Raw genomic sequence first — 25752 nt, 5'->3', positions numbered from 1 at the left:
TTTGCAGGCATGCTTTGCCCAGGCAGGGAGCCCCGCGTGCAGGCACATCCCCGCGTCCCTAACCACGCTTTCTTGTGGTCACTGTCGGGCTCCCACAGAGCTACTAATGTTTTTGTGGACTAGATTAACCTTCTAGTAAATTTTCTTTTTTTAATAAATAGTTTATTGTCAATCAGGTTTCCAACAACACCCAGTGCTCATCCCAACAAGTACCCTTCTTCATGCCAATCTCCTACATCCCCCACACACCCATCAGTTCTTAGTTTGTTCTCAATAGTCAAGAGTCTTTCATGGTTTTCCTCCCTCTCTTTCCCCCAGTATTTCCCCCCTTCTTCTTCCCCAGGGTCCTCCGTTGAGTTCCTCCTAATCCTCCTATATGTACAAACATATGGTAGCTGTCTTCTGCCTAACTTATTTCACTCAGCATAACACCATCAAGGTCCATCCATGTTGGTACACATGGCCCGATTTCATGATTTCTCATTGCCATGTAGTATTCCATGGTATAGGTAAACCACATCTTCTTGATCCATTTGTCCGTTGATGGACACTTAGGCTCTTTCCGTGTTTTGGATATTGTTGAGAGTGCTGCTATGAACACTGGGGTCCATCTGCTCCTATGCATCACCACTCCTATATCTGATGGGTAAATTCCTCCTAGTGCTATTGCTCCGTCATAAGGGAGTTCTAGTGTTAATTTTTTGAGGAACCTCCATACTGTTTTCCAGAGGGCTACACCACTTTACATTCCCCACCAACAGTGTAGGAGGGTGCCCGTTTCTCCATATCGAGTGCAACATACGGAGTTCCTTACTTCTCTGACATCTTGCCCCTCCTCCTAGTAAATATTCTTAATTGATTCTTTTAATAAGCTTGTACTATATACTATTTATATTAATATTTTAAAATCTTTATTTTCAAGACAGAGAGAGAGACAGTGACAGAGAGACGGAGAGACAGAGAGAGTGAGAGTAGGGATGGAACAGAGTGAAAGGGAGACACAGAATCTGAAGCAGACTCGAGGCTCTGAACTATCAGCACAGAGCCCAATGCAGGGCTTGATCTTGTAAAATGTGAGAGCATGCCATGAGCTGAAGTCAGATGCTTAACTGACTGAGCCACCCAAGTGTCCCTATATTATTTATTTAATTTATTTTTATTTTATTTTATTTTATTATTTGTTTGTGTATTTATTAATTTTTAAATGTTTATTTTTCAGACAGAGTGTGACAGAATGCGAGCATGGGAAAGGCAGAGAGAAAGGGAGACAAGGAATCTGAAACAGGCTCCAGGCTCTGAGCTGGCGGCACTGAACCTGATGCGGGGTTCAAACCCACAAACCGTGAGATCATGACCTGAGCTGAAGTCAGACACTTAACCTACTGAGCCACCAAGACCCCCCTCTATACTATTTATTGAAATACACCAGGGACATTATGCACACTTAATCACATTTGATGTAAATGCAATACTATTTATTTTTATTTAAATGAGAAAACAAAAATAAATATAGAGTAAGAAAAATGTATATAATGTTACAAAGCTTGTAAAGCACGGAACCTAGACTGTAATCTATGGCTTACCTGCCATGATATCTGGATTAAAATCTAGGACTTTTCGGGAGGTGAGGCAAGATGGCAGAGAAGTAGGGAGCTCCGTACATTTCACTCGCTCCATATCTCACACAAAGAAGGCCTGAAGCCATAGGAACCCTTACAGAATCCAGGAGTTTGGGAGGAAAACGAGACAGAGTCCGCTGAGAAAACCTTCTAACGTGAATGGAAACTGGGAAAGATGAAATCGGGCCACAAGGAGAGACACAGAGGGAAGGGGGATCCCCCTCTCCGGGAAGCTGCAGTGAGTCTGGGGAGTGGGGGGAAGAAAGCATGGCCGAAACTACTCAAGATTCTTTTCCTGTCACTGGAGAAGAGAAAAACCTCCAGTCAGGACACAGAGGGATCCAGTTTCGGCTCTCCAGCTGACCCTAGGCTGGATGCACTCATCCCAGGCGACCCCTGAATAAATTGCTCCCCGCTCGCCAGCTCGACCTGTAGGGGACGCGCAGCAGTTGCGCCTTTCTGCTTCTGGCTTCCCTGGATCCCCAGTGGGGATGCCAGAGGCTTGAAACTGCTCTGAGGGATTGGCCTGCAAGTTTACATTTTGGGCGACAAGACACAGAAGGGCCCTTTTCCTGCTGTCCAGCTGACCCTAGGCGGGATGCACTGGTCCAAGGCCACACAGGGTAAAACTGCTCTTCCCTCTCCAGCCCTACCTGGAGGGGACGCGCGACAGCAGTGCCTTTGTGCTTCTGGTTCTGCTGGATTCCCAGGGGGAATGCAATGCTCTGAGGGATTTTACCACAAGTTAATATTTGGAGTGATGGGACACAGAGGGACCCGGTTTCCTGCTGTCCAGCTGACCCTAGGAGGGATGCACTCGTCCCAGGCAACTCCGAATGAAACTGCGAGTGTCCATCAACGGACGAATGGATAAAGATGTGGTTTATCTATACGATGGAATACTACATGGCAATGAGAAACAATGCAATCTGGCCCATTGTAGCAACATGGATGGACATTGAGGGTGTTTTGCGTAGCGAAATAAGTCAGGCAGGGAAGGATAAATATCACATGTTTGCACGTATAGGAGGATTAGGAGGAACTTAACGGAGGACCATGGGGGAGAACAAGGGGGGAAATGGTGGGGGAAAGGGAGAGAGACAAACCATGAGAGACTCTTGAATGCTGAGAAACAAACTGAGGACTGATGGATGTGGGGGGGGGGGGGGAGATGGGCATGGAAGAGGGCACTTGTGGGAATGATCACTGGGTGTTATATGGAAACCAATTTGACAATAAAGTATTTGTAAAAAATATAATAACTTTTCAATATGCAAAAAATAAATAAATAAATAATAAATAAATAAATAATAAATAAAAAGAGCACCGAGTCCAATGCCCGTTTTCAGTGGAAAACATAGTGAGTTATTCCTGCTGGGATTCACATCAGCGTTTACAAAAGGCCAAGATTGAGTTTTAGATAACTGATCTATTCCCTATTACTTACATTGTCTTTTACATCTTATTGTTCCTCACTAATCTCTTGCTCTATCAAACAGAAAATGTGCCTGCCAGACCTGGGATGCTCTTTAAGGCCTGAGTTCTCTTCAAAGATACTCCAGATCATTTCATTATGCTGTTTTATGATGTTCCTGTAGTTTGTATTTAACTAGTCAGTGATTTGCTCAACCTAGTTTCATGTCCTATCAAGACTGGACACTACCTGGTTCTTTTGTATATTTCTCATATACACTAATCTGAAAAATGTCAAAATTTTAAAATATATCATTTGGTTCTGAAGTCATTTCTAGAAGAAATGGAAATATAGTTTATAACTGAAAAAATCTAGGACATCCTTATTTATGTAATGAAAATAACTTTAGTTCCTTTGATTAGCATGATAATTATTTACCATCTCTAAATACTTACAGATTGCTGACACAGCTGAAATTAATAATTACTCTTACTATGCAAATAGATCATTGAAATTCATGACTCTGGACATTTGAAACGAATGGAAAATAAAACGTGATGTGTATTTATTTTATGTTGGTTCAATTAATTGGAGGCAAAATACTCTCTGGAAAAGACTTATTTAAAAAATAAATAAATAAAGCAATTACTTAAAAAAATAAATCAATTTAAAAAATAATAAAATGAGTCGGGAGTTTTCCTTCAATTTCTATTTTTTTGGAATAGCTTGAGATGAATGGGTATTAATTCTTTTTTAAATGTATGGTAGAATTCCTCAGGGAAGCCATCAGGTCCAGGGCTCTTATTTGTTGGTAGATTTTTGATAACTGATTCGATTTATTCACTAGCGATCATCCTGTTGAGATTTTCTATTTCTTCCCGTGTGAGTTTTTGTAGTAGATGTGTTTTAGTAATTTTTCCATTTCTTCTAAGTTGTCCAGTTTGTTGGCATATAATTTTTCATAGCATTCCCTGATAATTGGTTGTATCTCTGAGGGGTTGGTTGTAATAAGTCCATTTTCATTCATGATTTTGTTTATTTAGGTACTTTCTCTGTCTCTCTCTTTTTTTTTTTTTGAGAAGTCTGTATTGAGGTTTTTCAATTTTGTTTATTTTTTCAAAAAACCAACTCTTGGTTTTATTGATTTCTTTAACAGTTTTCTCCCCTTGGGGATTCTATATTGTTTATTTCTGCCCTGATTTTTATTACTTCACTTCTCCTCCAGGGTTTGGGGTGGTCTTGTAGCTCTCTTTCTAGTTCCTATAGGTGCGCTGTGAAATTTTACACCTGCACTTTTTCTACTTTCTTGAAATAGGCCTGGAGTGCAATGTACTTGCCTCTTAGGACTGCCTTTGCCGTATCCCATAGAATTTGGATTCTTGTATTTTCATTTTCATTTGTTTCCATATTTTTTTGAATTTCTTCCTTCATTGCCTGATTGGCCCATTCATTCTTTAGTAAGGAGTTCTTTAACTTCCATGTGTTTGGAAATTTTCCAGACTTCTTCCTGTGATTGATTTCAAGTTTCATAGCATTGTGATCTGAAAATGTGCATGGTATGATCTCAATTCTTTTATATTTATTGAAGGCTGCTTTATGTCCCAGTATGTGATCTGTCTTGGGGAATGTGCCATGCACGTTTCAGAAGAAAGTGAATTCCATTGCCTCAGGATGTAGACTTCTAAATGTATCCGTCAAAACCATCTGGGCCAATATGTCATTCAAGTCCATTGTTTCTTTAGTGATTTTCTGTCTACTTGGTCTATCCATTGCTGTAAGTGCAGTTATAAAGTCCCCTGCTATTACCACATTCTTATCTATAAGTTTGTTTCTGTTTGTGATTAATGTTTTATATATTTGGGTGCTTCTGTATTCAGTGCGTAGACATTTATAACTGTTAGCTCTTCCTGATGGATAGACCCTATAATTATTATATAATGCCCTTCTTCATCCCTTGTTACTGCCTTTATTTTAAAGTCCAGGTTGTCTGATATAAATATAGCTACTCCAGTTTTCTTTTGACTTACAGTAGCATGATATATATTTCTCCATCCCTTGACTTTCAGTCTGAAAGTGTCCTCAGGTCTAAAATGTGTTTCTTGTACACAGCAAACAGATGGATATTTTTTGTTTGTTTGTTTGTTTTATCCATTATGCTATCCTATGGCTTTCATTGGAGCATTTAGTCCATTTACATTCAGGTTTATTATTTAAAAATATATGTTTTGAGCCATTGTGTTCTTTGTAGGATTCATGCTTATGGTGGTGCTTCTTTTACCTTGCATTCCTTGCAACATTTCCCTCATAGAGTCTCCCTCAGAATTTCTTATAGGGCTGATTTAGTGGTGACAAATTCTTTCAATTTTTATTTGGAAAAGCTTTTATCTATCCTATTCTTAATCACAGGCTTACTGGATAGAGGGTTCTTGGCTGCATATTCTTTCTGTCCATCACATTGAAGATTTCTTGCCATTCCTTTCTTGCCTGCCAAGTTTCAGTAGATAGGTCTGTAACAACTCTCATAGGATTCCCTTTGTATGTTAGGGCCTTCTTATCCCTAGCTGTATTTATAATTCTTTCTTTGTCCTTTTCTTTTGCCAGTTTCACTATGATATGTCATGCAGAAGATTAATTCACGTAAGTCTGAGGGGAGTTCTCTGTGCCTCTTATATTTCAACGTCTGTTTCCTTCCCCAAATTGGGGAAGTTCACTGCTATAATTTGTTCACGTACTCATTCAGCGCCTTTCCCTCTTATGCTATTCCACTTCTGGAATTCCTATGATAAAGATATTGTTCTGTTTGATTGTATCAATCAGCTCTCGAACTCTCCTCTCGTGTTCCCGGGTCTGCTTATCTCTCTTTTTCTCAGCTACCTCTTTTTCTATAATTGTGTCTTCTAATTCACCTATTTTCCTCTCTGCAACTTCAATCCGTGCATTGGACACCTCCGTTTTATTATGTATCTCATTGATAGCTTTTTCAAACTCATCACAACTATTTTTAAGGTCCATAGTCTTTTAGCAATAGTTTCTCTGATGTCTTCCATGCCTTTTTCAAGCCCAGCAATTGATTTTAGGACTCTTGTTCTAAATTCTTGGTCAGTTATGTTGCTTATATCTGTTTTGAGCAGTTCTTTAGCTGCCATTTCTCCCTGAATATATTTAGAGGAGAGTTCTCCCGTATCGTCTTTTTGTTTAGCTTTCTATCTCTTGTTAGTTTTAAAAGCTTGTTATGCACTCTGCACCTGCGAGTACTGCTATATTGAAGAAGGCTCTTTGACTGTCAGAGACTGTGCATTCAGGAAGTGTATTTTGAATGATGTCTCTTGGTTTCTCTTGTTGAGATTTGGTTATTTTATTTCCCTACTTGTAGTGGTATTGGGACTCTCCACCATGTGTACTTTGGCTTGTTTCTTGAGGTAGCCCTGGCAACGCAAACAGGCAGACAAACACACAGGGAACAAAGGCACACAAATGCACATACAAATCCAACAAACACGGAAACCAAAAGGAAAAAAGAAAAAGAAAAAAAGAAGTGTCAAAAAAAAAGAGGAAGGAGGGTAGACAAATAATAAAAATAAAAATAAATTAAAAAAAATAAAATAAAAAAAAAACCCAAAAGACAAAGTACATAAAACCAGAATTCCCAGCTATAAATAAAAAGCCGGGTGCATGCAGTGCTGATGGAAGAGCATATACAAAGAGAGAAATGACAGGGTGGGAGGAAGCGAAATTGGATGAGAAATTCCCAGGCAGGGAAACTAAGAGGCTTAATTCAGAAAGAGAAAGAGGGGAATATAGTTAGAGGTGAGGAGAAAGAAACGAAAATAATGTTACTCAGAGAAACTATATAGTCTGATTACTCCAGAGAGAGAGAGATAAAAAGGTAGCAGTTTAGGTATAGAATATACCTAAACCAGTGACCAAAGTGCCCAGTCGAGGGTTACAAATGAGACAAGGGAAAATATATCTCAATAGAAAGAATTGATCTAAAATTAATCATGGTTGTGCATCCATGTTGGTCTTGACCCAGGTTCCAATTAGAAAGAAAGAATGAATGAAAGAAAGAAAGAAAGAAAGAAAGAAAGAAAGAAAGAAAGAAAGAAAGAAAGAAAGAAAGAAAGAAAAAAAGCTCTCTAGTGTGGATGGGTGTGGTTTGGTGTAGGCGGGTCTTAGCCTCCACTGCATCTGGTCCTGAGGTGGTTCCGTGAGGTCCTGCCTTGGAGGCTGTGGGGAGAAAAATGGCGGTGCCCCAATCCCTTCTCCAACCAAGCATTGCAACTCACTCTTTTGGATCCGATCCCCCTCTGCCACAGGCGTAGCCACTGTGGGCCTTGCTCTATATCCCAAACCAGGCCTCATTTCCAGATCTTAGTCTGCGTGCCCCAATTGATATCGACCTAAATATAAACCCGTAGGCCGAGTCCCTCTGAACAGTGTCAAGCTGGCCGCCTCCCCACTGGGAATCGAGTGGAGCCAGAAGAGCAGCAGCATGACTTTAGGCTCATGGCTTCCTCTCCAGGTCTAGCTGGCTAGCGAGCAGAGGGGTGGTTTCACCTGGGGTCGTCTGGGACCAGTGCGTCTGGCTCAGGGTCAGCTGGACAGCAGGAACCTGGATCCCTCTGTGTCCCAAGCTGAAGTTTTTTCTTTTCTCCAGGGACAGCGACAGTTTATTGAGCAGTTTCAGCTGCTCTTCTTTTCCCCTAGACTCTCCACAACTCCCTCCCCTCCCTCCCCTCCCTCCGTGTTTCCAGTCCCTGCCATTTTTATCTTCCCCAGTTCACACTCATGTTATAAGGCTTTATCAGCGAGCTCTGTCTCCTTTTCCTCCCAAACGTCTGGATTCTGTAAGGGTTTCTATGGCTTCAGGCCTTCTCTGTTTGAGAGATGGGGGTGAGTGAAATGTACGGAGCTACCTACCTCTCTGCCATCTTGCCTCTCCTCCATTTTTTTTTAATGTGGGGAAAACAGAAGGGGGTGGAGCATGGAACACTTCATGCAGTCATAAGGTCTTAGGGGCTAAGTGGACTCAGGTCAGCCTGCTGTAACACGAACACATTTACACATTTATTGTCGAGTAATAGATTTGAGTCAGTGGTTGGAGAAGAATCCAAGAAAACTTTTATTTATTGCTGTTCTAGTCTGTCCCAAAAATTGTCATTGCACAGCACCACCTCTTGAATATTATCTAATGTCATTTTTTATTATCATATTTACTCTATTTTCATTATTATACAAATTTGAGTTAGGTTTAATTTTGACAGAGTACAACATTTTAAAAGTTGCTTGCCTAACTGACATTTGTCTCAAAAAATCCTATCAGTATGACTTCTTATTGTGGTTAATTTGTGTTGTGAAAGATTAAAAAATTGTTTTCATTTACTGTGCTTATTCTAACTTACTTAAACTTTTTGTTTTCCTCTGGTATTCCAAAAGTATTTGATGGTATATGTCCCTAACAGATAATTAGATGAGATTAAAAATACTTAACTGAAACGTAAATGATTGCTTTTAATATTTCAAATTTTAAATTATACTGAGTCTTTTTTGAAAAGCAATTTGAGCATTTTAAGAATTACTAAGGAAGCTTATTGACTCACAAATGTTAAAACTTTTTCTAGGGTCACTCATATATTTCTAAACTTAGATTTTATGAAAATTAAGTAATCAATACTGATTACAATTATGATGCATTTCTGAGCAAAGATTTTTAACTGCAAATTGGCCAATTCTTATTTTTATAGGGCTTTTAAACATTCTTAAAATGAAAATAAAACAAGCAATATTATGTAGACAGTAAGTATAGTAAGTAATCATAATAATCAGAACACTTATATACACCTTGCTATATTATTAATTATGCCATTACTATTTGTTCTAAAGTAAATGCCTGCCCTGTCTACTGGGATGTTGTGAGGTTACAAGAAAAAAATGGATATAAATGCATTGGCAAATGAAAAGTGCTGTACCATATAAAAGAACTGCTATTCCTCTTTAGTTCTGAAATAGTCTATCCGTGAGCTAAAGATTGGAAAATGTAGCAAATTTTAAGTGTGTGTGTGTGGGAGACAAAGAAAACATTTAAATTTGGATTCATATTTGTGTGATAGACGTCTTCAAGAGTATAGTTAGTATGAATATAAATTGACATATGTGTTGTTCTACAAATACCTTTCTTTCTAGATTTGATTTTAAAGTATAGAAAAAATTGCTATAGCAACAAACTCATTTATGAGGACATATATAACAAAGGAAAGGCCATGGGAATTGTATGGGAACAAACTTTATACACTGAAATAAGATCCATGTTTCTTTTTGTGAGACCTAAAAAGCATAAAGAAACAAATATACATCATTGTAAGATTTTGCTTTCAAATTAATTTCATTGCTTGTCTTTGGAAGTTTTCAGTTACTGAGAATTATTATACATATCCTGGTGCCATAGAAGAGGTACTATAATTAACCAACTCCAATGCGTACCTTCCTGATTGGTAACCTGAGGCTGCGTGGGTTTCTGTTGACAATTTACAAATAGCTCTGTGAAGACCTATGTGCAATCTCTGTAGATGCATAGCCATTAATCACAGCCATTAGCAGACCTCCTAGAGTGCCTTACAGTGGCTTTTAATGTATGTTTTTCTAACTGGAAGTTGTAGCACCTCTGTAAACTACCAGATGAATAACTACTTTGGTGCTGACTGCCTGAGAAGGGAAAGCCCTCTAAATATTCCTCTGAACGGTCAGCAAAAAAAATCATGAGAAATATATTATTACTTGTTTTTAAGCCCTCCAAGACTAAAAATTATTCCATGTTTTTAATACAAAGGAAGATGGCTCCAAATGGTGTAAATCATATTTTTATTTACATTTCCCCAAACCTATATTTAAAATAGTGTCATTTCTTCTACACAGAGCTGCTGTTTAATGCCTTTCTGTGTGTAGTTCCTTAACAACGACCAATTTTCTTGCCTCTCAGATGGCTTCTGTGGAGACACTTATATCCATTATGCAAAAAATTTGTAGTGTAACAGAGGCTTAATCAGCACAAAATCTGACAAAATATCCACCATAACCAAAGAATCAAATCGTGGAGTTGGTCACATTCATTAAGTTTTAAGATCTTTATTATCTTTGAGGGCCTTTTAGGCTTTAATACACAAACATACAAGAATGAATATTATTTCAAAATGACATTAAGCTTCTGGTCAAAGGCAATATTCTCAGACTATTAGGGCCTGAATATTGCCATATTCAGGCATTGTGAATAATGCTTAAAAATAACTAATATTAAAATCATAAATTGGCAATAAGAAAATCTGTGTTTTCTACATAATAAATAGTACTAGTAGGGGCACCTGGGTGGCTTAGTCGCTTAAGCGTCCGACTTTCGCTTAAGTCATGATCTCGCGGTTCATGGGTTCGAGCCCCGCATTGGGCTCTGTGCTGACTGCCAGCTCAGAGCCTGGAGCCTGTTTCAATCTGTGACTCCCTCTCTCTCTGACCCTTCCCTGCTCACGCTGTCTCTCTCTCTCTCCTAGAAATAAATTTTAAAAAAACATTAAAAATATTAAAAAAGAATATTGAAATATCTTTGCAGACTAAGAATAAATCACACTCGATTGTGGAGAATGATGCTTTTAATGTACTGTTGGATTTGATTTGCTAATATCATATTGAGAATTTTTGCAGCAATGTTCATCAGGGATATTGGCCTGTAATTTTCCTTTTAACTGGGGTCTTTGTTTGATTTTGAAATCAAAATATTGCTGGCTTCATAGAATGTGTTTGGAGGATTTCCTTCCATTTCTATTTTTTTTTTTGAAATCAGAAAAATAGGCACTAGCTTTTTAAAAAATGTTTGGTAGAATTCTTCTGGGAAGCCATTTGGCCCTCGACTTTTGTTTGTTGGGATATTATTTATTAGTGATTCAATTTCTTTGCTGGTTTTGGATCTGTTAAAATTTTTATTTCTTCCTGTTTCAGAATAGGTAGTTTATATGTTTCTAGAAATTATTCATTTCTTTCACATTGCCCAATTTGTTGGAATATAATTTTTCATACTATCCTCTTATAATTGTATTTCTGTGGTGTTGGTTGTGACCTCTTCTCTTTCATTCATTGTTTTATTTATTTGGGTCATTTCTATTTTATTTTTGGTAAGTCTGGCTAGAGGTTTTTCAATTTTATTAATTCTTTCAAAGAATAAGGTCTTAGTTTTATTGATCTGTTCTACTGAATTCTTTTGTTTCTGTATCATTTATTTCTGCTTTAATATTTATCATTTCCCTTCTGCTGGTTTAATGCATAATTTTCTCTTCCTTTTCTAGCTTCTTTAGGTGTGAGGTTAGGTTGTGTGATTGAGAATTTTCTTGCTCCTTGAGCTAAGTCTGTATTGCTATATATTTCCCTGTTAGGACTGCTTTTGCTGCTTCCCAAAGGTTTTGAACTATCATGTTTGTAATTTCATTTGCTTATTTTTCTTTTTAATTTCCTCTTTAATTTCCTTGTTCATTCACTCATTCGTTACTACAATGTTTTTTAATGTCCATGTATTTGTGCTCATTCCAAAGTTTTTATCTGTGGTTGACTTCAGGTTTAAGAGCGTTGTGTAGGGCGCCTGGGTGGCTCAGTCGGTTATGTGTCCGACGTCGGCTCAGGTCATGATTCCCTGGTTTGTGGGTTCAATTCCCACATCGGGTTCTGTGTTGGCAGCTCAGAGTCTGAAGCTTGTTTGATTCTGTGTCTCCCTCTCTCTGTGCACGGCCCCCGCTCATGCTCTTTCTCTCTCTGTCTCAAAAATAAATAAAACTATTAAAATTTTTTTGAAGAGGGTTGTGATCAGTAAAGATGTCATAGCATGCTATGACCTCAATTTTTTTTTAATGTTCTTTGAGGCCTGATTTGTGACCTCATCTGTGATCTATTCTAGAGAATGTCCCATGTGCACTTCAAAAGAATGTGTATTGTGCTACTTTAGGATGGAATGTTCTGAATATATCTGTTAAGTTCATCTGGTCCAGTGTGTCATTCAAAGCCATTGTTTCCTTGATGATTTTTTTTCTTAGGTAATCCATCCATTGATGTAAGTCGGGTATTAAAGTCCACTACTATTATTGTATTATTATCTATTAAGTCCTTTGTAATTGTTATTAATTGTTTTATACATTTTGGTGTTGTCCAAGTTGGAGCATGAATATTTGCAATTGTTAGATCTTATTTTAGATAGTCATCTTCATTATGATAATGTGTCTTTTGTTCACCTTGTGTTAAATCTTTGAGATAAAATGTAGTTTATCCCATGTAAGTATTGCTACCTTGGCTTTCTTTCGACATCCATTTGCATAATACATGTTTCCCCATCCTGTCATTTTCAATCTGAAGGTGTCTTTAGGTTTAAAATAAGATAAAATAACAATCTTGTAGGAAGAATGTTGAAGGATCTTATTTTGTTGTTGCTGCTTTTTTTAATCCATTCTGATACCCTATGTCTCTCGATTGGAATAGTTTGTACATTTCCATTCAGAGTGATTATTTATAGATATGAATTTAGTGCCATTATGTTACCTGTTAAGTCATTGTTTCTGGACAATTTATCTGTACTTTTCTAGTCTTTGTCACTTTTGGCTTTTCTTTCCACTCACATAGACCCTTTTAATATTTCTTGCAAAACTGGATAAGTAGTCCTGAACTTCTTTACTCTTTCTTTATCTGGGAAACTCTTTATCTGTCTTTCTATTCTGAATGAAAGCCTTTCTGGATAAAGTATTCGTGGCTGCATATTTTCCCATTAAGCTCATTGAATATATCATTCCACTACCATTTTACTTGTCAAGTTTCTGTGAATAGATCTAACCTTATTTGTCTTCCCTTATAAGTTAGGTATTTTCCCTTGCTCCTTTCACTATATGTTTCTAATCTCTGTATTTTCCAAATTTTATTGCACTGTGTCTTGTTATTGGCCTGCCTTTGTTGATTTTGATGGGAATTCTGTATGACTTATGAATTTGGATTTCTCTTTCCTTCTTCAGATTGGGGACATTTTCAGGTAGAATTTGCTGAAAAAAACCTTCTGCTTACTTTTCCCTCTCTTCTTCTGGGACTCCTATGATATGAATCTTATTATGCTTTATGGAGTTGATGAGTTCCCTAAGTCTACAGTTGTGATCTCATATTTTTCTTTCTCTCTTCTTTTAAGCTTCATTATTTTCCGTAGTTTTATCTTCTATATCACATATTCATTTCTCTGCTTCTTCCATCCTTGATGTCATTACATCCAGTCAGTTATAACCCACTCAGTTATAGCATTTTTAAAATTTTAACTTGACTCGTTCATAGGTCTTTTATCTCTGTGGTAAGGGACTTCCTCATATCTTCTATGTTTTTATCAAGCCCAGGAAGTATTATTGTTTTAAATTCTGGATCAATCAGATTACTTTTATAATTTTTAATTAGATTCTTGATTGACCTTTCCTTCTTCCTTCTTTTGGGATGAATTCTTCTGACTTGGGATTTTGTCTAGGTCTCTTCTGTTTGTTGGGGAAGCCTGCTATCTTTCCTACTCTTGAGAGTAACGACTTTACGAAGAAGAGGTAATATACTTTCCAGGGCCTGGTGCTTCAGGACTTGTTTCTGGTGTATGTGATGTGCACTCTGCTGATGTCCTTTGGGTTCTCTTTCTTTCAGGTCAGTCGTCTGCAAAATTTCTCTTTGCCTGCATTAGGGAGTGTTTGGACCTTGTCCAGAGTGCAGTGATTTTTAACTAGACGTGCTCTGATCTGCTTGTTAAAAGATGCCAGAACCTATTTCCACTAGAGCCGAAGCTTTGCAGAACTCTATAGTTAGTAGACTTGCTGCACATGGACGACCTCTGTCCCTATACTAAGGAACAGGGCAGCACAATGATGCCCACTTGCTCTTTTGTTCCCTGAGAGGTAATACCCTATCTCTCAGATGCACTCCAAGAAGGGAAAACTGTCTGTTTCAGTGTGTCCCAAGGGATCCTCAGATCACTTATTCCACTCCTGGGACTCTTCTCTTCTTCTCCATGGAAGCACCATTGTGCCCAACAGGTTCTATTCCAAGTATAGCATCGGCTTCTAAAAATCCACTGTTTGAGCTCCACTAGTGACAAAAAAACTCAGAAAAATAATCCACTCTTGTTTACCCAGCCAATACTTTTGGGGAAGTGCTTTTCTTGTGCAATCACATATGAACTTCTCTGTCTCTGTCTCTCTCTTTCTCTGTGTCTCTCTCCTTTCTCCATGATGAGGGCTTTCTCCCTTCTGTAGAACCTATGATTCTTTTCTCCCTCATATCATGCCTTTCTACCTCCTACCTTCCACAATGTGGCTTCTCCTCTCCCTCCAATTATGCAGTTCATTCTCTCAATACTGAGATTCATATCTTGGGTGTACAGAATAATTTTATATTTATCCATCTGTGTTAAATGGACGAGGAAGGTATAGGCTCCTCTTAGTACACTGTCATCTTAATCTACCAATCAGCTGTTACCTTTTAAAATATGATCATCCATGGCTCCAGGTGATCCTCTTCAGGCATCTTTCAATCTTTGGTGAAAGACTGAACTAAGGGTCATAGTTAAAAACTGTTTTAAACCCCAGGCTGATCCTCAAAAATTTTTGTAAATAGATTACCTCCTGAAGCAATTCAAGAAAACAGGTAAAATTTCACATTGTCTCTTTCCAAATCCAGAAAAATTGTTGAATGATCATTATTTCCTTGTGATTAGCTATTACCTTCCCGCTGTTACCTTTTGAATGTGTAGATTGCTTTGGGTAGTAATGACATTTTAACTCTATTTATTCTTCCAATTCATGATCATGGAATGTTTCTCCATTTCTTTGTGTCTTCTTCAATTTCCTTCATAAAGTTTCTGTAGTTTTCATCATATAAATCTCTTATATCCTTGCTTAGGTTTATTCCTAGGTATTTTATGTTTTTTTTTTTTTTTTTTGTGTGTGTGTGTGCAACTGTGAATGGGATCAGCTTCTTGATTTCTCTTTCTGTTGCTTCATTGTTGGTGTATAAAATTGCAACCGATTTCTGTATGTCAATTTTGTACCCTGCAACTTGGCTGAATTCTTGGATCAGTTCAGGTAGGCTTCTGGTGGAGTCTGTCGGGTTTTCTAGGTAGAGTATCTTGTCGTCTGCGAAAAGTGAAAGTTTGATTTTTTTACCAATTCTGATGCCTTTGATTTCCTTTTGTTGTCTGATGGCTGATGCTAGGACTTCCAGCAATTTGTTAAACAACAGTGGTGAGAGTGGACATCCCTGTCGTCTTCTTGATCTCAGGGGGAAAGCTCTCAGCTTTTCCCCATTGAGGATGATGTTACCTGAGGGCTTCTCATAGATGGCTTTTATGATATTTAAGTAAGTTCCTTCTATCCCGACATTCTCGAAGGTCTTTATTAAGAAGGCATGCTGTATTTTGTCAAATGCTTTTTCTGCATCTATCAACAGGATCATATGGTTTTTATCTTTTCTTTTGTTGATGTGATGTATCACACTGATTGATTTGCAAATGTTGAACCAGCCATGTAACCGAGGAAAGAATCCCACTTGATCTTTGTGGATAATTCTTTTTATGGGCTGTTGGATTCGATTTGCAAGTATCTTGTTGAGGATTTTTGCATCTGTATTCATCAAGGATTTTGGCCTGTAGTTCTCCTTTTTTCTTGGGCCTCTGTCTGCTTGGGAATCAAAGTGATGCTGGCTTCATAAAATGAGTGTGGAAGTTTTCCTTCAATTTCTATTTTTTGGAATAACTTGAGAAGAATGGGCGTTAATTCTTTTTTAAACGTCTGGTAGAATTCCCCAGGGAAGCCATCTGTCACAAGGCTCTTATTTGTTGGGAGATTTTTGATCACTGATTCGATTTCCTCACTACTTACGGGTCTGTTTAGATTTTCTATCTCTTCCTGTGAGAATTTTGGTAGTGAGTGTGTGTTTAGGAATTTGCCCATTGCTTCTAAGTTGTCCAGTTTGTTGGCATATAATTTTTCATAGTATTCCCTGATAATTGCTCGTGTTTCTGAGGGGTTGGTTGTAGTCAGTCCATTTTCATTCATGATTTTGTCTATTTGAGTGCTCTCTCTTTTCTTTTTGAGAAGCCTAGCCCGAGGTTTTTCAATTTCGTTTATTTTTTCAAAAAACCAACACTTTGTTTCATTGATCTGTTCAGCTGTTTCTGTGATTTCTATGTTGTTTATTTCTGCCCTGATTTTTATTATTTCTCTTCTTCTACTGGGTTTGGGCTGCTCTAGTTGCTCTCCCTCTAGTTGCGTTAGGTGCGCTGTTAGATTTTACACGTGCGCTTTTTCTAATTTATTGAAATAGGCCTGGAATGCAATGTCCTTTCCTCTTAGGACTGCCTTCGCTATATCCCATAGAGTTTGGATTGTTGCATTTTCATTTTCATTTGTTTCCATATATTTTTATTTTTATTTTTATTTTTTTTATTTTTTAAATGTTTTTTTTTTTATTTATTTCTAGGAGAGAGAGAGAGACAGCGTGAACAGGGGAGGGTCAGAGAGAGAGGGAGTCACAGACTGAAACAGGCCCCAGGCTCTGAGCTGGCAGTCAGCACAGAGNCAGACTGAAACAGGCCCCAGGCTCTGAGCTGGCAGTCAGCACAGAGCCCGATGCGGGGCTCGAACCCACGAACCGTGAGATCATGACCTAAGCGAAAGTCGGACGCTTAACCGACTAAGCCACCCAGGCGCCCCATGTTTCCATATATTTTTAAATTTCTTCTCTGACTGGCCCATTCGTTCTTTAGTAGGGTGTTCTTTAACCTCCATGTTTTTGGAGGTTCTCCATACTTCTTCCTGTGATTGATTTCGAGTTTCATAGGGTTGTAATCTGGAAGTGTGCATGGTTTGATCTCAATTCTTTTATATTTATTGGGGGCTGCTTATGTCCCAGTTTGAGATCTATCTTGGAAAATTTGCCACACGCACTTGAGAAGATAGTGACATCCATAGCCTCAAGATGTAGAGGAAGAAAAAAAGTTTGACAAAGAAACAGAAAAGAACTATAGTCTCACTGATAAGCATTTGAATTTTTCAGCCAAAAAGAAAGACTCACATTTACAAGAGGCAGATATGCAAGTGGAGCAAAACCAGCAGCACTTCTATGAATTGTCTATTGAGTATGTATGTAAGCTTCAGGAGTCAAGAAAGAAAGAAGATCGAGTTTGTCGAGCTTATGCTGTCATTTTTTCAGGGAATGTTTACTTTCTATCATCAGGGATATGAACTTGCCAACGACTTCAATCGTTCCACAAAATGGAACTACAAATCAGCATTCAGAATACACGGAATCGTTTTGAAGAAACAAGGTCAGAAGTGGAAGATCTGATGAACAAAATCAGACAGAATCCCAAGGACCACAAATGGGCAAGTCAGTTCACAGCAGAAGGCTACCTGTATGTACAAGAAAAAAGGCCTGCTCCATTCGGTTCCAGTTGGGTCAAACACTACTGCATGTATCGGAAAGCAGCCAAGAAGTTCAACATAATCCCATTTGAACACAGATCTGGGTGGAAACTTGGGGATGGAGAAGTGTTCTTTTTGAAAAAATGTACCAAGAGGCATACTGACTCCCTTGACAGAAGGTTTTGTTTTGATGTAGAAGCTGTTGACTGGCCTGGCGTTTCCTTGAACATGCAGTCATTTTCTGAAGAGGAAAGGAAGCACTGGTTGGAAGCTCTGGGTTTAAAAGAATCTCTGTTACATAGTTTTAATAGAGCTATCATCCCAAGACCAGAAGGAAGTGCACAGTTGGAATAGGTGGGATTCACAATTCTCAGAAAATTCATCAGTGCAGTTGAAACACAAGGTATAAATGACCAAGGATTGTACAGAGTTGTGAGGGTGAGTTCAAAGGTCCAGAAACTTCTGAGTATGTTGATGGATGTAAAAACATGCAATGAGGTGGACTTGAAGAATTCCGTAGACTGGGAAGTGAAGACGATAACAAGTGCCCTGAAATAGTATTTGAGGAGTCTTCCAGAGCCTCTTATGACCTATGAGTTACATGGAGATTTCATTGTTCCAGCCAAAAGTGGAAGCCCAGAATCTCGTGTCAATGCTATCTATTTCTTGGTACACAAACTGCCAGAGAAAAATAAAGTACTGTTGGATATTTTGGTGAAACATTTAACAAATGTTTCATATCACTCCAAGTAGAACCTAATGACTATGGCAAATTTGGGAGCGGTGTTTGGACCAACTTTGATGAGGCCCCAGGAAAAAAACTGTTGCTGCCATCATGGATTTGAAGTTTCAGAATATCGTTGTGGAAATCTTACTTGAAAACCATGAAAAGATATTTAGGACCCTGCCCGATGCCACATCCCCGGAGCTAGCCTCCCTGTCAACATCACCCCCAAATGCGCCACGAAGGCAATCGAGACCAGGCCAGAGGACTAAGAGACCCGTGGCTGTGTATAATCTTTGTCTGGAGTTGGAAGATGGTAACAGTCCTAACCTTCCTAAGGAGGACACCCCTACCAGTAATCTAGATTCACTTTCCTCCCCTTCTCCCACGACCACAGCTGTCCACCGTCCTCCTGGACCAGACAAAACCCACCTTCTCTCAGATGGGGGCAGCTTTGGGGACTGGGCATCCCCTGTCCCCTTCCAGACACTATCACCCATTTTCCAGTGGCTTAACACGCAGTCCCCGACCACCCCAAGCTGCAGCCCAGCGATCAAACCGCCTTCCCCCAAGCCACTGCCTTCCCCTGTCTCTCTTCCTGCCACCATAGTGGACAAGCCACCCGAAAGCATTGTCAACCAGAAGGCTCGAGCAGTGTACCCGTGCGAAGCAGAACACAGCTCAAAATTATCTTTTGAAATAGGAGCGATTTTTGAGGATGTACAAACCTCAAGGGAACCTGGCTGGCTAGAAGGGACTCTGAATGGCAAGAGGGGGCTGATTTCACAGAATTACGTCAAGCTGCTGTAGTGCCCGGCATGCGAGCCTCCCCGTGGACCTTTGGCTCCTGGGAACCTGCCTTCTTCCTCCAAGGAGGGACCCACAGCCACCTGGACGCAGGAACTACAGACCACGGATTGGCATTGGAGGGGCGGGGAGGGAGACATCCCGCCAGAGGCGGGGGGAGCTGGCACCCCACAGAGAACAGGGTAGATCTGTGGAGCTGGAGAAGAGCAGCGGGATTCACAGAATGAACTTTTCATTTTTCAAGCCTGGGGACTTAGGACTATGATTTCTAATTATCCAGTCTTCTGCCTGCCCCCCTGGTGGTCGTCCCACCAGACACTTCTCTGCACACCTGCTGCTGAGTTGTTAAAAGGAACCGCACTTACTCGTGATGTTTGCAGGCCTGTGTTCTTGGCTTTGGTTGATATGTGGAGGGGGCTGCCACTGTCAGGCGGGGAATTTCTTCCTAAATATATCTGTCAATCCATCTGGTCCAATGTGTCATTTAAGTCCATTGTTTCTTTATTGATTTTCTGTCTAGGTGATCTCTCCATTGCTGTAAGTGTAGTATTAAAGTCTCCTGCTATTAGCACTTTTTGAATTCTAAGAAATGGGTTTTGGGGCACCTGGGTGGCTCAGTCTGTCTGTTGAGTGTCCAACTTCGGCTCAGGTATTGATCTCATGGGTCGTGGGTTTGAACCCCACTTCAAGCTCAGTGCTGATAGCTAGCTCAGAGCTTAGAGCATTCTTCAGATTCTGTATCTCCCTCTCTCTGACCCTCCCCTGCTCATGCTGCATCTCCCTCTCTCTCTCAGAAATAATAAAACACATTAATTAAAAAAAAAAAAAAACCTGGGCTTTGTTTTGTCTTCCTGGGATATTCAGGTTGTTGGCTCATTCCTTGCCATCTTCAGGAGTGCATCCAGATTTTGTAAGGAAAGTATCTTTTGCACATTCTTTAAAAACACCCTTTGAATTCATGAAGTGTTTTTATTCCTGCCAGAAATACATACTGTGTGTCTGGCTAAAGATATTTGAACATCTTATTTGTTTAATGTGTTTAATAAATGTGTTTAATAAATCTAGTCTTTATAGGCCATTGGATGTGATTTCAGAAATAATTTAAAGTCTACCAATCCCTTTTACCAGTCGCAAATTTCCCTCTATTTGTCTCAAAAGCTTGTAAGTATTGTAAAAATTCTAGCTTTAAAGGAACAAAATGTCCTGGGAGCTTTTGTGTGCGTGTGTGTGTGTGTGTGTGTGTGTGTGTGTGTGTGAGAGAGAGAGAGAGAGAGAGAGAGAGAGAGAGAGATAAATGTTATAATGGTCTTCTCCAAAACTATTATCTAGATCAATACTTTAACATTAAAAATTTAGAAGAGTAATTTTTATTTTAAAAAACAAGATCAAGAAAAGTCATTTGGAAATTGAGTTGTCATGGAGAAATATAAATTTTAAGTGTCTTCACAAATATATTTTTCTTAAATAGTTTATTTTCAAGTTGGTTTACATAAAACACCCAGTGTTCATCACAAGTGCCCTCCTGCATGCCGATCATGCCCTTTCCCTCTCCCCCACCCCCATCAGCCCTCAGTTTGTTCTCAGTATTCAAGAGTCTCTCATGGTTTGCCTCCTTCCCTCTCCCACACTATTTTGCCTTTTCTTCTCCCCCATGGTCCTACGTTAGCTTCTTCCTAATCCACTTATATGTGCAAATATATGGTATCTGTCCTCTGCCTGACTTATTTTCCTCAGCATACACCCTCTAGTTCCATCCATGTTGCTACACATGGCCAGATTTCATTCTTTCTTATTGCCATGTAGTATTCCATTGTATAAATATACCACATCTTCTTGATCCATTCATCCGTTGATGGACACAGGTTCTTTCCATGTTTTGGCTATTGTTGAGAGTGCTGCTATGAACATTGGGGTCCATGTGCCCCTATGCATCAGCACTCCTGTATCCCTTGGGTAAATTCCTAGTAGTGCTATTGCTGGGACATAAGGGATTTCTATTTTTAATTTTTTGAGGAACCTCCATACTGTCTTTAAGAGAGGTTGCACCACCTTACATTCCCAACAACAGTGTAGGAGGGTGTCCATTTCTCCACATCCTCGCCAGCATTTAGACTTCTCTGATTTGCTCGTTTTAGCCACTCTGACAGGCTTGAGGTGGTATCTCAGTATGGTTTTGATTTGTATTTCCCTGGTGAGGAGGGATGCAGAGCATCGTTTCATGTGTCTGTTGGCCATTTGGATGTTCTCTTTGGAGAAGTGTCTGTTCATATCTTCTGCCCATTTCTTCACTGGATTGTTTGTTTTTCAGGTGTGGGGTTTGGTGAGTTCCTTATAGATTTTAGATATTAACCCTTTATCTGATATGTCATTAGCAACTATCTTTTCCTATCCCGTCGGTTGCCTATTAGTTTTGTGGATTGTTTCCTTTGCCGTGCAGAATCTTTTAATCTTGATGAGGTCCCAATAGTTTATTTTTGCTCTTGATTCTTTTACCTTTGGGGATGTGTCAAGTAAGAAATTGCTGTGGTTTAGGTGAAGGATGTTTCTTTAGTCATTCTCTTTGAACACTATCATATATGATATTATTTATTACACTTTCCTTGAAAGATATTCTTTTCTTGGACTTGATGACGTGATTCTTTTTCTGGTATTTTTCCTTTTTGTACCTATTCTTGGTTTCCTTTCCAAATTCCCTTCTTCAATGGCATACCTTTATTTCCCATAAGTAAAAGTGTGTCCTGAAGTTTCCATTCTTGGTTATGTTATCATTATATTTGTTAATTTCAGTTATAACCATGTCTTACAAAGTCATTGATATATTCATCAATATCGAGTGATTTATCATCATCTAGTAACTCTTTCCGGAACAATACACTTATATTACCAAACACCAAATTGAACATATCTATTTAAATTTCTTGCAGGTATCTCCATCCCATCATGTTAGAAAATACCTTATTATCTACCAATCTCCTCTGCCCTTCCCTCTAAAGAGTAAACTTAAAACCTTTCTTCACTTGTATTGCATGTATATTTTTTCATTTATCCAATCTACCAAGAAGGCTAGGAATAATCACTAACTTGTTTTTCTTCATTTTTCACCATTTAATTAGTTACCAAATTGTATAGATTCTCTACTTCTTAAATAACTTTGTAATCCTGTCCATCCTCTTCAATCTTAAAGTAAATTCCCTTTCCTCTCTTTTTTATATCTATTTCGGTGGTCTCCTAATTATTAGCCACTTTGATTCCTATCTTTATTTTTAACCTTGTACATTGCAGCCAGAGTGATCATCTAAGATAATAATCTTATGAGGATACTTTTCTATATAAAAATTTCTATGACTATTTATAGCATTAGAATGATACGATTTTTTCAGTCCTATCTTTTGCCATTATCTATTTTCATGTGTTCTACATCATAAATTTTTTTTAATTGAGAAGTTATATGCATCTAAATAGATGACATAGAGTCAAATGCCTAGATCTTAACTATACATTTTAATGAGTTTCTACAAAAGTATACATCTATGTAACCATCACCCACACTTTTAAACTCTGAGCTGCATTGGTAATCACCGTCCTGATTTCTATTATGAAATATTATTTTTTAAAATCAAATATTAGTTTTTCCTATTCTTGACTTCATATAAATGGAATTTATCCATGTTGTGATGTGTACCACTAGTCCATTATTTTTTTAAATTTCTGATTAAAATTCCATTGTATGAATGTAAAATCATTTGTTCTTTCTTTTATTGGGAGGTAGTTGGGTGTTTTTCAGCATTGGATTCTTTTAAAGTTGCAATGAAAATTCTTTTTTTTTTTTTTTTTTTAGTGTTTAATTTATTTTTGAGAGAGAGAGCAAGGGAGGGCCAGAGAGAGAGGGAGACACAGAATCTGAAACAGGCTCCAGACTCTGAGCTGTCAGCCCAGAACCCGATGTGGGGCTTGAACCCACGAACCGTGAGATCATGACCTGAGCCGAAGTCAGACGCTTAACTGACTGAGCCACCCAGATGCCCTAGGATACATTTTACTTTATATGAAACTGCCAAATTCTTCTCCATAGAGACTGTGAATATTTACATCCCCACCAGTAAATTATAAGAGACCTTTGAATTCCAAATCCTTCTCAAAATTAACTTCTGTCAGAGTTTTTAATTCATATCATTTCAATAAGTGTATGATGGCATCCAATTGTCAATTTAATATACATTGCTTTATTCATTAATAAAGTTTAACACTTTTTAATGCACTCTTTGGTTATCCATAATTACTATTTTGTGAAGTGTTTGTTCAACTCTTATACATACTTGTTCCAGATGGTTTGCAATTTTGTTATGGATTTTTACAAGCTATTTACATTTATATATTTTAGAAATCTCTTCTTTCAGATATTTGGATCACAAATAGTTTCTTTATATAGACTTTTTAAAAATATTTTCTTCGATTTATGGAGGAATAATTGACAAAATAAGATTGCAGATATTTAGAATTACAATGTGAAGATTATATATATATTATATATATATATGATTACTCCAATCAATCAACACATTTCTCACCTCACATAGTTAAAAATGGTTTCTTTTGGTGAGACCATTTAAAACTTACTCTCATCAAGTTTCAAGTATGCAATAGTATATGTCTAAACATAGTCATCATGCTATATAGTAGATCCTCATAAATTATTTATTTAAAGTTATTCATTTATTATTTATTTATATTTTGACCAATTTTCCCTCATTTTCTCTATTCTCCAAGCACTAATAACCAGCATTTTACAGTCTGTTTCTATGACATTGGCACATTTCTCCCCCACATATTAGTGATACTATATAGTGTTTGCTTTGGTATGGCTTATTTCACTTAGGATAATGGCTTCCCAGATCATCTATGTTGTTGCAAATGGTGGCGATTCCTTATTTATTATAGCTGAAAAATACTCTGTTACACACACATAACATATTTTATTTTTTCATTTATCTGTCAGAAACTTAGGTGGTTACTGTGTCTTGGCTATTGCAAATAATGCTGCAATTAACATGAGAGAGAAGATAATTCTTTAAGATACTAAAATTTTCCATTCAGATATATATCCAGGAATGGGATTACTAAATAATAAAGTAGTTGAATTTTTACTGTTTTATAGAAACTTCATACTATTATCTATGAATGTAACTATTTACATTCCTACCAATTCTAGCACACTAAGGTACCATTCTTTTCCACATCTTATCCAAAATTTGTTGTTTGTTTTCTTTTTGATAATATTTATCTTAATACGTATGAAGTAATAACTTTGTTGATTGGTTTACCATATTCCTGATGATTAATGATTTTAGCACTTTTTAATGTATCTTTTGGTCACCTGTGTATCTTTGAAAAATTGTCTATTAACGTTTTTGCTTATATATTTATCACAGTTGAGTTGTATAAGTTAATTATATATTAAGGATGTTTACCACCTATCATATATATTTGCAAATACTTTCTTATATTGTTTATACTGCCTTATCTTTTTTTTATTGTTTTATTTGTTGGGAGTATTTTTTAAATTTTATTTTATGTAGTCCCATTTGTTTATTTTAGTTTCTGTTGCTTATGATCTTGGTGTCATACTCAAAAAAGCATTGCCAAGATCAATATCAAGGAAATTTTCCCCTGTTTTATTGAAGGAAGTGAAATAATCAAGATGGTAACATTGGTCATTCCCAAATTCAGTACACTTCACCAGACCAAATAGCAACTATCAATAGATAAGACACCATTATAAATTTCCAAGAACCCAGAGTTTGGGCCAAAGCACCACCCTGGACCACAGAGACCAAGAAAAATAACATTGGAAGAGTAAGAGGAGTGGCTACATTCTGACAGAATCATCTCTCTCCCATGCCAATATCACACCAAGAGGTACCACTTAGTCTTACAATTTCTCTAGTGGGATAAAGAAAAGCCAAGGTGGGGCCCCTAGGTGTCTCAGTTGGTTGAGCATCTGACCTCAGCTCAGGTCATGATCTCACCGTTCATGAGTTTGAGCCCCGTATCGGGCTCTCTGCTCTTAGTGCAGAGCCAGATTCAGATCCTATATCTCCTTCTCTCTATGCCTCACACCTGCATTCTCTCTCTCTCTCAAAAAATAAATAAACATTACTTTAAAAATAGAAAGGCCAAGATGGATACCTAGCTCCTCCAGTGTTGCTGGATGATCCCAATGAAGCCCACTAGTTAATCACATAACAAAGATTATTGGAGGGGTTTGTGAGGCCTGAAGACTGAGGATAAGATATAGATAGACAATGGTGTGACAGGTATTATAGCAACCAGTGCTAAGATCTTTGTGAAACTCTTTCCTGCTTGCAGTCACATAAGAGCAGAGATCTCAACCAGTGGTTCTGTCCATCTGTTGAATTGAGTCAGTGGCCATATTTGGTCAGCGAGCTGTGTTAGAAGTCATACTTAATTTTGTTTACTTGAGCCATAACAACCACGAAACTGGTTCTATGACTCTGCCTGTGCTGAGAAGCAATTTCTCAGATCCACACAAATATTGGGTATAGTCTACAGTCCTGCCTGACCAGGAAGCCTGACCAGAGAATGTGAAAAGATGTGGAGCCCATCTTACGACTTTGCTTTGCTTTGCTTGGGAGCCAAGCCTGTATCCCATCCAAATTTAAATATACCTCTAGGGGCGCCTGGGTGGCTCAGTCAGTCGAGCGTCTGACTTTG

The 25752-nt window shown here is 38.1% G+C and overlaps 1 pseudogene; it reads left to right on the top strand.

The window, feature by feature from the left end:
* Window positions 1–1794: 1794 nt before the first annotated feature.
* Window positions 1795–19024, top strand: LOC120227355 (annotated as a pseudogene).
* The last annotated feature ends 6728 nt before the right edge of the window (window positions 19025–25752 follow it).

Source organism: Hyaena hyaena, unplaced genomic scaffold (genome assembly GCF_003009895.1).
Source record: "Hyaena hyaena isolate Hyena2069 unplaced genomic scaffold, ASM300989v1 scaffold_2213, whole genome shotgun sequence".
NCBI lineage: Eukaryota > Metazoa > Chordata > Mammalia > Carnivora > Hyaenidae > Hyaena > Hyaena hyaena.
The sequence above is the reverse complement of the archived record's forward strand: the minus strand, read 5'-3'. Positions and strand labels throughout refer to the sequence as shown.